Source organism: Balaenoptera acutorostrata, chromosome 2 (assembly GCF_949987535.1).
Source record: "Balaenoptera acutorostrata chromosome 2, mBalAcu1.1, whole genome shotgun sequence".
In the NCBI taxonomy this organism is placed as follows: domain Eukaryota; kingdom Metazoa; phylum Chordata; class Mammalia; order Artiodactyla; family Balaenopteridae; genus Balaenoptera; species Balaenoptera acutorostrata.
This window is the reverse complement of record NC_080065.1, coordinates 86,613,878-86,628,668: the sequence shown is the minus strand read 5'-3', so window position 1 is coordinate 86,628,668 and position 14,791 is coordinate 86,613,878. Positions and strand designations below refer to the sequence as shown.

Below are 14,791 nucleotides of genomic sequence, written 5' to 3'. Positions count from 1 at the left end.
TCCCAAATTATTTAAGTAACTGATTAATTTTACTTTAAGTCACCGTTAACCATGAGATGAATCTCTTAAATACATAGGCTCTTAAATCTTAGAGATTTTGAAGTTAATCCAATCCTGACTTTACTCATCTGTAAATGAGGAAAATAATAGTATCTCTTTCATAGGATTTTTTCTGGGGATTAGAGAAGATAATGTATGCCAGTGAAGGACCTTGCATAAGATAAGCACCCCATAAGTATTACTACTATTATTATTGCTATTAACATAAATGAGGATAAGATAAAAGTAAGGTATGGTAATCAAGAACCTAGTGAGTCATACAGGCTTATTGTCACTGAATGAAGAAAGATACTAGTAAATGAAGAAAGGGTTTCCTTTGGACACCTCAGGTGAGAGCTTTTAATAGGAAGTGGAGTTTTAGCTAGACTTGAAAAATGGGTATGGTATCAGTAGGAAAAGCATATGATATGGTCATTATAGACAAGGAATATATTATTGAATGCTTTTTGTGTTTTAAACTTGATGACTAGAAAGTGAATGTTATGAACACATAACATCAGGTAAAAATCAGGTAGAGAAGTTGGTTTTGTGGTGAAGATTGTGAATTTTGTTTTAGATTTTGAGGTAGAAATTTGGCATTAGAAATATAACACCGGAGCATAAGACACCGGACGTTCAAAATTGAGATTTGGAGCCATCCTCACAGTTTCTACATCTGTGACGGTATATGTTCACTCCAAAGGAGATGGGTAGTAATAGAAAAGGTGGGAAGCAAAATCCTGAATCTTGGCACTATGAATCATTAAGCGATCATTGATAACACTAACCCTTTAAGATTTATGTCTGTCTATACAGGGGTTACATTTAAATTTTTTAATTACCTAGGATTGTTTTGTTTTACTTGACACCTTTGTCATACTTCAAACCAGTATTTTTCAAAGTGTGTTTTATGGAACACTAGTTCTGTGAGCTGTTAGACATCAATGGAGAAAAAAAGCAACTTGAATATACAATAAATAATGTATAAAACTTTATCATATTACATATAAATGCATGCTTATTAATCTAAGAGGAGGAGTGCTGTAATAGAGTGTTTCCCAAACTAATTTGACCAAAGCATCCTTTTGTTTATGGAAATTCTCAGAAGCCTAGGGTTCTATAAATTATACTTGGGGAAATCTTCCTTTGTACCTCTTTAGATGATGGTTCAGCTCATTAAATTATAGCTCAAAGATCATGGAGTATATATTGGAGGATCAGAAGAATAGGAATCAGATTATTAGGCTGTGTTGCAAAATCCGATTATGCAGAGCATGTGATTTTGGGCTTCAGTTTCTTCACTGGTAAAATGATTGCAGAAAGTTGTAAAGATTAGGCTAGGAAGTGTATGTGAAAGCTTATAGTTTTTTTCCTCTGGAACAATACAATGTGAGTAAAATAGGGTAGATTTCATTGTAGTTAAAGATTAATATGTTAATTGGCACAAGGTGTTATTCATTTTTGTGACTTCACAGTTTCTCTTTTTTACTTTTGTAATTTGATCATTGCCTTTTAGGGAATTTCTTATCCATTCTTATGTTATTTAAGTTCTCAGTGGCCTTTTTCCACCTGTGTATTCTGAAATCATTTAGAAGTGCTCGTGACACTGGATATATAATATACTGCTCATATTTTCTACCAAGAATATTCTCAAGAGTCCATATGTCTATGAAATTTGGAGTCTCTTCAAAGTCCAGTTGAAGCTCTATCTTGGTGATGACTGTTGATGTCATGTTTCCCTGGCACCCAGTTATGCAGATTGAAGTATATAGATTTACATGCATATTAACATTTTAGGGACATTTTCTTAAACTACATATCTGAGTATTTTGTTCCATGATGTTAGTTTTTTTTTTTCTCTCAGATACTTCAATTATGTGTATGTATGATCTTCTTTGGCCACCTTATATCCTTAGCATTTCCTCTGCTTTTTTTCTTTATCATTCATTTTACTCACTTTTTAAATTTCTGTATTACGTGCCTGTTACTGTGTTTTCTCAATTCATTCACCCTTTGTACCCCTTTCAGTTTTATCTTCCTTTCTATGAGATTTTAGTTTTTCCCTTTTACTTTTTTCTCTGAGTTCTACCAGTGCAAGCTTCATATCCTCTTTCTTCCTCTCACTACTTCTTTTCTAAGTTATTTCATTTCTGCTTTGCCATGATGATGTGTTCACATTTTTCACCTGCTCCATGAAAATATTTTTGTGGTCCGTGTCCTAATCTTAATTTTAATGAAAGCATGTTGGTCTTTTTCCTTACAACATCTTTGTATGGATGCTGTGATAGTTTCTTTTTGAAAAATCACTTTATTGGTTGAGTTAGGTTCCCATGGGAGGTGAGCGATCAGGTCAGCATCCAGGTGGGTTAGCTGCACAGGCAAAGGCTCTCTCAACTTTTCAGTACCCATAAATATAGAGTCCTAAATTGTCTGTGAGATTCCTTGTGCTGCCTCTTCCCACCCACGCTCTCTATTTTTATGAACCAAAGCAGCCCTAGAATTCCCTGCTGCCACCTGGCCTATCTCCTGTTCCTGTATCAGTTGTCTCAGGCAAGGGAAGTCTGGACTTGTGAGTGTTGCTCTCCACCTTCAAGAAGAGTATTTTTTCCCCCTCTTTCTCAAACCTGCCACCAGCTGCCTGCCCTTAGGTCCGGACAAGAAGGGTCTTGCCCTGAGCCCTGTGCTTAGAGGGACCCATATCCCAGACACTGAAACTCAAAGATAATTTGTTCTTCTCTTAAAGTTTTGTGAGAAAGATTTTTGCAAGATTGGTACACAGGATAAGTGAACAGAGGTTATAGGAGAGGGAGGTAGTGATGAGCTACCATCTCCAGGCCAGAAGCTGCTACGTAGACTTGGGGATGGTCAAGTTTAAACAAAAGCAGCAGCTCCGTCTCCCTTTTCAGGGCAGTGGTTAGAATATGGGAAGTGGAGCCAGGGGAAGAAAATTACAATCACTTCCTGGGAAGAGAGAAAGAGAGGTTGCTTTTCATTAAAGTTAGCCACCTCAAAGTACCTGACGCAGGTAATTAGGCAGACCGGGTTCCCCAGAAAACTGCTTCTCAGGAGGCATGGGCACCTCCTGGAAATACTGTCAGAAAAGTGTGGCTAGGGGAGTGGAATACCATCTCAAGACTGCAACATCCTTCCCTGCCCCTGGCAGCAGGATGGACCAGAGGAAAAGGTGGTCTCTTTAAACTTATAGGTGTTGAAGGTAAATGCTTGGCGGGGAGCAGGCTGTGGACCTCTATGTGAGGGTGAGGGCTGCACTGAGCTTGATATTTAACTTCTAAATATTCTGGTATATGGATTTTCTTTTGCCCTTTTGCCTTTTTGCCTTTAGTTCCTGCGCATGTTACTGGGCAGGACTAGACACTGGTTTGTTCATTAAGTAAAATTCTAAGCCTTAATTTTATTGGCAACACTCCTCTGTGTTCATAAACAACATAGAAGCTCCCTCTTGTGGTGTATTGTCAAATCACATGCCTTTAATTTAGCGTTCAGTATTTTGTCAGAAATTTTTTGATTTCACGTTAGAAGTTGAAATTCGAGGTTCAGATAGTTTCCTTAAGCAATAATACCGCAGAATTCACATAGTGGGTAAATCTATCTTGTAAAGCTGTATTATAACAGACACAATTTAATAAATTATTTAATATTACTTAAGATGAATAGTCTTCTTTAGGTCCCCATGATGCATCTCTGAATGACATATTTCGTGGTAAGCTGAAATGTACCCTGTAGTAAGTGTTTTTTTTGTTTGTTTGTTTTTTGTTTTTAAAGGAAAGGTTAATTCCATGAGATTTTAAATATGTTAAGTATTTGTCTTTTGCCTTTATATTTGGATAACAGTGTGGCTGAGTGTAAAATTTTTGAGTCACATTATCTTTCACTGATTTTTTTTGTCATTCCTTTACTGCCTTTATGGGATTAATGTTGCTTTAAAGAAGTCTGATACCAGCTAAGGGTTTGTTTTTTTTTTTTTTCCTCTGCCTAAGTGACTATCTTTTTTCCTGACTGTTCAAAGAAGCCTTTCTTCATCTTTAAAATTCAGTGACTTTTAGTGTTGAAAGTTCTGCATCAAAATTTCCAGGGTTTTTCTATGCCTTTTAAAATTGTAGATCAGTCTTCATTTATTAAGTTTTACCTTTGAATATATATATATATATTTTTTTTTTTTTCTATTCTGATTGATTATGCATGTTTATTTTCTTTGTCTGAATATCATTTCTATAATTTTCTCTCTAATCTTTTAAGTCTTAGGTTTTGTTCATTTAATTTTGTTTGTATTTCTCAAGCCTTTTCTGTCTGTCCTTGTAATTCTCAGTCTCTAGTCTCTCTTTTGTCCATTGCAATGTGACTTTTATTTCTGTTTGGGGATGTTTTTCCAGAGTTCTTTCAGCCCATTTTTTTCCCGTTTTTTAAAATCTCTTATCTCACCACATTCATGAGTTTATTAAATCCCTGTTTTCACCTTTTGATTTTAGGAAGCAATTGTTCTCATCACTTTAAAGGATGGCAATATGGTAATTGTTCTGCTATGCATTTGCTTTTCTTTTTTGGTTATTATTTACCTTTGAATGAAGTGAATTATTCCTTGGCCAGCTTTTTGTAAGATGTTTGTATTAACTTTCTATTGCTGCATAGCATATTACACAAACTTACCAACTTGAAAAAGCACAAATATATTATCTTACACTTTCCATAGTTCAAGAGTCTGGCACAGCTTTGGGTTCTCTGCTTAGAGTCTCAAACTCAGGGTGTCAGCTGGCTGCATTCTCATTTGAGGCTCTAGAGAATTCTTTTCCAAGCTTATTAAACTGTCGTGAAATATCAGTTTCTTGGAATTGTTGAACCGAGATCCCCATTTCCTTGACTATTGTCAGTGGGGGTTGCTCTCAGCTCCTAGAAGCTCCCCACATTCCATCTTCAAAGGCAGCAAAGGTTCACAGAGCCCTTTTGCTTTAAATTTCTCTCGTTGCTTCTGCCAGCCACAGAAAGCTTTCTGCTTTTAAAGTGCTCATGTGATTAGATTGTTGAGCACAGCCAGATAATCTCCTTTCTGACTAATTCAAAACCAACCGATTAGTAACTTAAGTTAGTTAATTAGTAAGGCGAACTTACTCTGCAGAATCCCTTTTGCCACTGTAACAGAATCAGGTGTGATGTTGTCAAATTCACAGTCCCAGGAATTAGGATGGGGAATCTTGGGGACCATTTTAGAGTCCTGCATAACATAGTATGCATGCAGGAGAGGGACTGGAACTCTGTCTGGACAAGTGGGGATTTTCTCTGGTTGAGACAGATGTTCCTTCTGAATAAATTATTTAGCTTTTATTTCTTCCCCACATAGAAAAATTGCTGTTCAGATTTAGAATTTTTCTCTGGCACCATGCCTCTATGACATACTGTTCCTTGTTCTGTCCCACCTTGCTTGCTTCTCGATGATGCTAGGTAGACAAGCATTCTTCATATAGGATGTTCACATTTATTTCTAAGTGTATTTAGTTGATCTTTCTTACTATACATTGGTATTTCTTCCATCATGCCATCTAACTTATGCATGTGAAGCTTATTTATTTTTTTGTATATTCTTTTTTTTATCTCTTTCAAAATTAATTTTATGTTTTACTACTTTACTAAATTCCTTTATTGTTTTTAGTAGTTTTTCCATTGGTTCTGGAACCAATTAAGTGTTCCAAAAAGACAATTATAATTTCTGCAAATAGAAATTGTTTTACCTCTTGATTTCCAATTCATAGGCCTCTAGTTCCTTTCTCTTTCCTTCCAATACAATATGAAAAGTTGCAGAGTTAGAGCACATCCTTGTCTTACTCCTGATTTTAGCAGTCTGTGTGTGTGCATATACATACACGTGTATGTATACACACTTATATACTTTTATATGTTTGATCATGTTAAAGAAATGTCTATTCCTATTTTATGTTGACATTTGTCAATTTGTCAGTTGTCTACTTGAAATCTATGAAACTGATCATTTGATTTTTCTAATTAGATCTAATATGTTAAATCTTAACAGACTTCCTAATGTGCTTCTTTAAAAAGACATGCTGTATTTTTTATATATGGTGTTGGATTTTGTTGCTAATATTTTGTTTATGATTTTTTTGCGTTGATATTCAGATATGAGATTGGTCTATGGTTTTCTTTGGTGTTGTTAATCTTTTTCACACGTTATTATCAATTTGTAATCAGTAAAAATATTTTGGTAATTTTTATCTTGTTTCTATGTTCTGGAATAGATTAAGTAGTGTTAAGTTTATCATTTATTATTATTGTCATGATTATTATTTAATATATAAAGTTTTGGTAAAATTCATCTCTGAAACTACCTGGGCTTGGTAATTAACCATTTTAGATTTTCAAATTAATATGCTAGTAATTTGTTCTAAAGTAGTCTCTTGTGATTTTTAAAAAATTTCTTCTCTTCATAGTTTATTTCCTTTTTTCATGTATTATTTGTATATATGTAATATATATGTATATATGTAATTTCTCCTTCTCATTATGGTTTATTTTACTGATTATTTAAAAGGATTTATTTTTGTGTGAATTGTATTATTACATTTTATTAATCAGATTTCTATTCCTTTGTTAATTCTTTTTTTTTATAAATTTATTTGTTATTTATTTTTGGCTTCACTGGGTCTTCATTGCTGCACGCAGGCTTTCTCTAGTTGCGGCGAGCGGGGGCTACTCTTCCGTTGCAGTGCGCGGGCTTCTCATTGCGGTGGCTTCTCATTGCGGTGGCTTCTCTTGTTGCAGAGCACGGGCTCTAGGCGTGCGGGCTTCAGTAGTTGTGGCTCGTGGGCTCTAGAGCGCAGGATCAGTAGTTGTGGCACACGGGCTTAGTTGCTCTGTGGCATGTGGGATCTTCCTGGACCAGGGCTCGAACCTGGGTCCCCTGCATTGGCAGGCGGATTCTTAACCACTGCACCACCAGGGAAGTCCCCCCTTTGTTAATTCTTTATTGCTTTTTATTAGAGATGCCTCTTAATTGCTTGCTTTTTTGAGTATTTCTTTTACCTAGATATTCTTTTGCATGTTATCTTCTCCATCGATATTCTATGATAAACTCATCTAGTGCCAGTGGTGTTAGTGCTGGGGGCAACTCATTAATGTGCAATTTATTTTTATATGTTTTTTATTTTGACTTCTTTTTTCGGGGGTCTTTTTTTGTTTCAATGACATGGTTTTCTTATAAGAACTACTTTAGTTATAGAGTATAAATTTCGATGTGGTTTGTTTCTAGTATCATTTCTGAGAAATTTTGTAATTATAATTTTTTGATCAAAGAATAGTTTAATAGAGTTTTTAATTTAGTTTAATAGAGTTTAATAGAGTTTAATAGTTTAATAGAGTTTTTAGTTTTGAATTCCATATAGAAGGGCCTTTTCATTTTCTCTTGTCTTAAAAGTTTCTAGCTTTTTTTTTTTTTCCATTTTGGTCATAGAGTATTATTGTTATTTACTCTTTGGATTGTATACTGATATTTTTGTTGCATAATATTTGGTCAGGTTTTTTTAGAATTGTCCATGGTACCTAAAAATGGAAGACACAATGTTATAAGAGACTAGAATTTGACATGTTTTCCTAAATTCAGTGGTACTAATTATACTGTTTAGGCCTGCTCTATCATTGCTTATTTTTAACAATTTGCTGTCTTGGACTGGGAAAGATGAAAATTAGTCTGCTGTTTTAACTTTTTACATCTATTTTTGCATTTCTGGTAGTATCTGCTTAATAAAAATTGCTGCTGTATATTTATATTATTTATTTATTTACTTTTAATTTTTATGAAAGTTTAAGCCTTTATTTGTAATTGGCTGTTTTATTCTATACTTTAAAAAATATTAATAAACTTGCCTTTTTAGAACAGTTTTAGATTTACAGAAAAATTATGAAGATAGTATAGTTTCCATATATACCACAACCATTTTCCCCTATTATTAACATCTTACTTTGTATGCTACATTTCTTATGATTAATGAATTAAAATTGGTACATCATTTATTAAATTTTCTACTTGTTAACTGAAGTCCAAAATTTATGTAGATCTACTTAGTTTTACCTAGTTTCCTTTTTCTATTCTAGGATCTGATCCAGTATACCTTATTACATTTAGTTGTCATGTCCCTTTGGCTCTTCATGGCTGTGATAATTTCTCAGATTTTTCTCTTTTTTTTTTGATGACCATAGCAGTTTTGAGGAGTGCCGGTCAGATATTTTGTAAAATGTCCCTCAGCTGGGATTTGTCTGATGTTTTCCCTGTGATTAGACTGGCTTTATAGGATTTTCAGGGGGAGGACCACACAGGCAAAATGCCATTTTCATCACATCATATGAAGGGTACATGCTATCAACATCACTTATCACTCTTGATGATAACCTTGATCATCTGACTCAGGCAGTATTTTTCAGGTTAATCCATTGTGAAGTAACTCTTTTCCTACTTTCTATACTATGTGATTTGGAAGAAAGTCACTATGTGCACCCAACATTTCAGAAATGGAGTGTTATGTGCCATCTCTTTTGAGGATGCAGTATCTACATAAATTACTTGGACTTATTCTGCATTAGACATTTGTCTCTTCTTCCACATTTATTTATTTATTCAATTATTTTTTTTCAGTGTGGCTGCATGGATTTATATTTTACATTAGATTATAATCCAATGCAACTTCATTTTGTTGCTCAAATTATTCCAGCTTTGTCTACCTGGAGTTTTTTCGGTTGGCTCCTGTGTACCTTTGACATACCTCCATCATTGCAGATATTTTTGTTTGTTTTCTTTATTTTCTTGCGCTCTGAGGTGCTGCAGGCTCATCCTATATATTTCCTGCTCCAGTCCTAAAATCAGCTATTTCTCCAGTGGGCCCTGGTTTCTTTAATTGTGGAATGGGAAATAACTTTATCTTCTAGAATACAGTGATTATATATAGTTACTTTTGCCTTTAGTCTTGCAGACTCCACTCATTCCAAAGTTACTTAGGTCAGCACCCTTACCCCCACTCTCCTTAGTGAGGTTGTTTCATACATTTGTATTACAATTAGATCCTTTTGTCACATTCTGCCTTTCCTCCTGGAAACTTTTGGCCTCTTAAATGATTTTTAAAAATTTGTGTAAAGTTCACTCTTTAAAGTACTATAAAGTTCAATGTATTTTGACAAATACTAGTCAAATATATGACTAGTGTCGTATATCCACAATCAAACCATCATATAGAATAGTTTCACTACCCTAAAAGAAATCCTGTGGTGCTTCATCTGTTCAACCCTCCCTCCCTTCTTCCCTTGGCAACTATTGCTATGGTTTTACTTTTCCAGCTTGTCATATATTTGGAATTATAAAGTATGTATCCTTTGTGGACTGGATTCTTTCACTTAGCAATAAATATTTAAGATACATCCATGCCTTTCTGTGGCTTGACGTCTCATTATCAATTTTTATCAATTCTAGGAAAAGTAAAAGAAGGAAATTATTCAGAAGTAATGCAGAGAGAGTAATATATTGGATACAGTAGTTTTCATAAGTAGATCTTAGGCCTTGTTTATTTGGGAAAAATGATAAAATAAGATCTGTTAACTGTTACAGAGCCTTTCATGTAGTACTGTAAAATGGGATACAGCCGGGCTGAAATATTGATACCCACAAACCTTAGACAGCTGAAGTACTTAAAACAGATCTGTGGAGAGGGACTGCAAAGATCCGTGACATGAAACTGATTATCCAGAAATAAACCCATACATAGGAAATCTAACAAACTATGTACTCTTTGGTTAATCCAACACAATGCTGTAATCCCTGTCTTTTCCCACTAAAATATATTACATATGAGTTAAAAAATAAAGTAGTAAAAATGCTAGGATAAAACCCAACATAAATAAATTTATATGTAATCATGGAGAAAGGGAAGACTTTTATTAGTCAGATATCAAACTCAGAAGCTCTGAAGTAAATTTGAGAAGTTAGTTCACAGAAAAACATGCAGGTGGCCAATAAACATATAGAAAAATGCTTAAGTTCACTGAAGATTTTTTCAAGAGTGTTACTGCATTGCTAATGGGAATGCATATATTTATAACTCTTTGTTATGGCAACTTGGCAAATCAAATATAAATATTTATACACGTTGACCTGGTAGTTCCACTTTTTGGAACGTGTCCTACAATAGGCTTGCACAAATATGCCAAGATAAATTTTAAAAATATTCATCACAACATTGTTTTGACCTAAATGTATGTATAATATAATATTAATAATATATATTATTAATTATTAAATAGAAGTTGGGAGGGAGATGCAAGAGGGAGGGGATATGGGGATATATGTATGCATATAGCTGATTCACTTTGTTATACAGCAGAAACTAACACAACACTGTAAAGCAATTATACTCCAATAAAGATGTTAAAAAAAAAAAGCATACAAGCAAACTTAAAAAAAAAAAAGAAGTTGTGGACTTGGTAAATAAATCACATTTATGCTGTGGAATATTATAACAGTGCCAACAAAGAAATTTAAATACAGCTTTAAGTTCCAACATCAAGGATTTCTAGGACATAAGAAGTGAAAACTGGAAGTTGTTGAATATAAGGATAGTATGTTTAGTATGATCATACATATGTAAAAATGTAAATGGATATAAAACATGTGAATGTGTGAGAAAATGTCTGAAAAATGATCAAAGGAACTGTTAACAGGGGTTATTGCCTTCGTCTAAGTGACATGGCAGAGCGTAAATAGAGGCAGTCAGAGGTAAGGGAGAGCTTGGATTTTTTCTTGGTATTCTTCTGTTTTATTTAAAATTTATTTAAACAAGAAGGCTGAAACCCATTGATTACTTCCTCTGGGAAAAATAAAAAAACACCAAAACCCCACAGAATACTCTTATAATCTAAAGGTCTACCAGATTACTACAGAAAGATATTTTCCTAAAGGCAATTTACCTATTATAAAAAGGAAATAGGAGAAAAATAGTAAACAAATAATGCATGTACGTATGTTCAATTTTGCAAAATGAACAATTTGCAAATAACAAAGCAAATAATAAGAGATTGTTAGTCTAATCTACTACCTCCAGGAAAGTGAATATTGAAACCAAGAATTATAATTCAAATGTTTGACATGACCAGGGAAATATCACAAATAATGCAGACCTAGCCCAGTTACAAATATAAATAAATTATCTGCCAAAAGATCCATCAACCTCTTATAACATGAATATATACAGTATTATAGAGTATATTTTATTTATTTATTTATTTTTGGCTGTGTTGGGTTTTCGCTTCTGTGCCAGGGCTTTCTCTAGTTGCGGCAAGTGGGGGCCACTCTTCATCGCGGTGCACGGGCCTCTCACTATCGCGGCCTCTCTTCTTGCGGAGCACAGGCTCCAGACGCGCAGGCTCAGTAATTGTGGCTCACGGGCCCAGTTGCTCCACGGCATGTGGGATCTTCCCAGACCAGGGCTCGAACCCGTGTCCTCTGCACTGGCAGGCAGATTCTCAACCACTGCGCCACCAGGGAAGCCCTAGAGTATATTTTAAATACAAAATGTTAAAAATATATTTTTATGCATAGAATTTGCATCTGAAAATTTGATGACAGTGAACCAGTTAAAGAATATTCAGGATTGGTGCTTTAGGGGCCTTATATCTCATCAATCAGGAAATAGTAAATCTTGATCTGATATCAAGGAAATGAAAATAGAATTAGCTGAGGCCATTGTTAAAATGAAAATTCCTGGATACTACACCAGATTCAAAGGGAGAGGGTTGGAAATATATTTTTAACAAATCTCTTAGTTCATTAATATTATATGATGAGTTTAGTAAATATGGATTTACTTTAATACCCAGGCTTTGAATGTGATTTTTAAAAAAGATTTTAATCAAATCCTAAAGATAACCATTTTTCAGGTATCTAAATTGGAAAGGAAGAGGTAAAATTATCATTATATGCAGATGACATGATATGATATATAGAAAACCCTAAAGACTCCACACAAAAACTTCTAGAACTGGTAAAAGAATTCAGCAAGGTAACAGGATACAAGTTTAACATACAGAAATCTGTTGCATTTCTTTACACTAACAATAAAATATCAGAAACGGAAAGTAAAAAGACAATCCCTTTTAAAATTGCATTAAAAAAAATATAATACTTAGGAATAAACCTGACCAAGGAGGTGAAAGACTTACATGCTGAGAACTATGAAACATTGATAAAGAAAACTGAAGATAATTTAAAGAAATGGAAAGATATCCCATGCTCTTGGATTGGAAGAATTAATATTGTTAAAGTGGCCATATTACACAAAGCAGTCTATAGATTTAATGCAATCCCTATCAAATTACCCATGATATTTTTCACAGAACTAGAACAAATAATACTAAAATTTTTATGGAACCATGAAAGACCCAGAATTGTCAAAGCAATTCTGAGGAAAAAGAACAAAGCTGGAGGCATAACCCTCGCAGACTTCAGACAATACTACAAAGCTACAGTAATGAAAACAGTGTTGTACTGGCACAAAAACAGACATGGATCAATGGAACAGAATGGAGACCCCAGGAAAAAACCCACACACCTACGGTCAATTAATCTTCGACAAAGGAGGCAAGAATATACAATGGGAAAAAGAGTCTCTTCGGCAAGTGGTGTTGGGAAAGCTGGACAGCCACATGTAAATAAATGAAGTTAGAACACTCCCTCACACCATACACAAAAATAAACTCAGAATGGCTTAAAGACTTAAATACGAGACATGACACCATAAAACTCCTAGAAGAGAACATAGACAAAACATTCCCTCACATAAATTGTAGCAATGTTTTCTTAGGTCAGTCTCCCAAGGCAACAGAAATAAAAGCAGAAATAAACAAATGGGACCTAATCAAACGTATAAGCTTTTGCACAGCAAAGGAAACCATAAAGAAAACAAAAAGACAACCTACAGACTGGGAGAAAATATTTGCAAATGATGTGACCAACAAGGGCTTAATTTCCAAAATATACGAACAGCTCATACAACTCAATAACAGAAAAAACAACCCAATCAGAAAACGGGCAGAAGACCTAAATACACATTTCTCCAAAGAAGACATACACATGGCCAATAGGTTTATGAAAAGATGCTCAATATCACTAATTATTAGAGAAATGCAAATCAAAACTACAATGAGGTATCACCTCACACTGGTTAAAATGGCCATCATTTAAAAATCTACAAATATCAAGTGCTGGAGAGGGTGTGGAGAAAAGGGAACCCTCCTACACTGTTGGTGGGAATGTAAATTGGTGCAGCCACTGTGGAAACAGTATGATGTTTCCTTAAAAAACTAAAAACAGAGTTGCCACATGATCTAGCAGTCCCAGTCATGGGCATATATTCAGAGAAAACTCTAATTTGAAAAGATACATGTACCCCAATGTTAATAGCAGCACTATTTACAATAGCCAAGACATGGAAGCAACCTAAATGTACATTGATGGATGAATGGATAAAGAAGACTCCATACATAAAATGGAATACTACCCAGCCATAAAAAATAATGAAATAATGCCATTTGCAGTAACATGGATGGACCTAGAGATTATCATAGTAAGTGCAGTAAGCCAGAGCGAGAAAGATGAACACCATATGATATCATTTATATGTGGAATCTAAAATACAATACAAATGAACTTATTTATAAAACAGAAACAGACTCACAGACATAGAAAACAAACTTAGGGTTACCCCCCTTAGGGAAAATAGGTGGGGGAGGGATAAATTAAGAGTTTGGGATTAGCAGATACAATCTATATAAAAATAGATAAACAAAAAGGCCCTACTGTATAGCACAGGGAACTAAATACATTCAATATCCTGTAATAAACCATAATGGAAAAGAATATGAAAAAGAATATGTATATATATGTATAACTGAGTCACTTCGCTAAACACCAGAAACTAACACAACATTGTAAATCTATACTTCAATAAAAGGAAAAAAAGAAAAAAAAAGATAATTTTTCCTTTTAAAATATTCAAAAAAACATCCTATGGACCCAAAGATTGCTTCAAAATATAAATGTAATAAAATAGTTTGACCTGTAAAAAAGAAGTAGACATAACTTCTAAATATTACTGCTTTGTAGTGAATATTTTTTTTAATTAATTAATTAATTAATTTTTGTCTGCATTGGGTCTTCGTTGCTGCGCGCGGGCTTTCTCTAGTTGCGGCGAGTGGTGGCTATTCTTGGTTGCGGTGCACAGGCTTCTCATTGCGGTGGCTTCTCTTGTTGCAGAGCATGGGCTCTAGGCGCACGGGCTTCAGTAGTTGTGGCACGTGGGCTCAGTAATTGTGGCTCATGGGCTCTAGAGCGCAGGCTCAGTAGTTGTGGCGCACGGGCTTAGTTGTTCAGCAGCATGTGGGATCTTCCCGGATCAGGGCTCGAACCCGTGTCCCCTGCATTGGCAGGCAGATTCTTAACCACTGCGCCACCAGGGAAGTCTCATGTAGTGAATATTGAGAATTACTGTTTTGGCCAAAATATCCTATAGTCTAAGTACACTTTTCAACTGTGTTTAACATGCTGATTGATAAAATCAATATGGTGGTAACAAAAAAAAATCTTTTTAAAGAAAAAATCAGTACGGTGGTCATATTGTATTTATGACTTGTAAAAATATCAAGTCTAGTGTTTTTCTTCCCTTCAATTTGAAAACTATCCTTCCCTGGCACC

General features: G+C 34.6%; 1 protein-coding gene across 3 annotated transcripts in view; it reads left to right on the top strand.

The window, feature by feature from the left end:
* Positions 1 to 14,791, top strand: part of SLCO4C1 (solute carrier organic anion transporter family member 4C1) — a 62,350-nt gene that overhangs the window by 20,432 nt on the left and 27,127 nt on the right. The gene's annotated exons all lie outside the window — the stretch shown is intronic.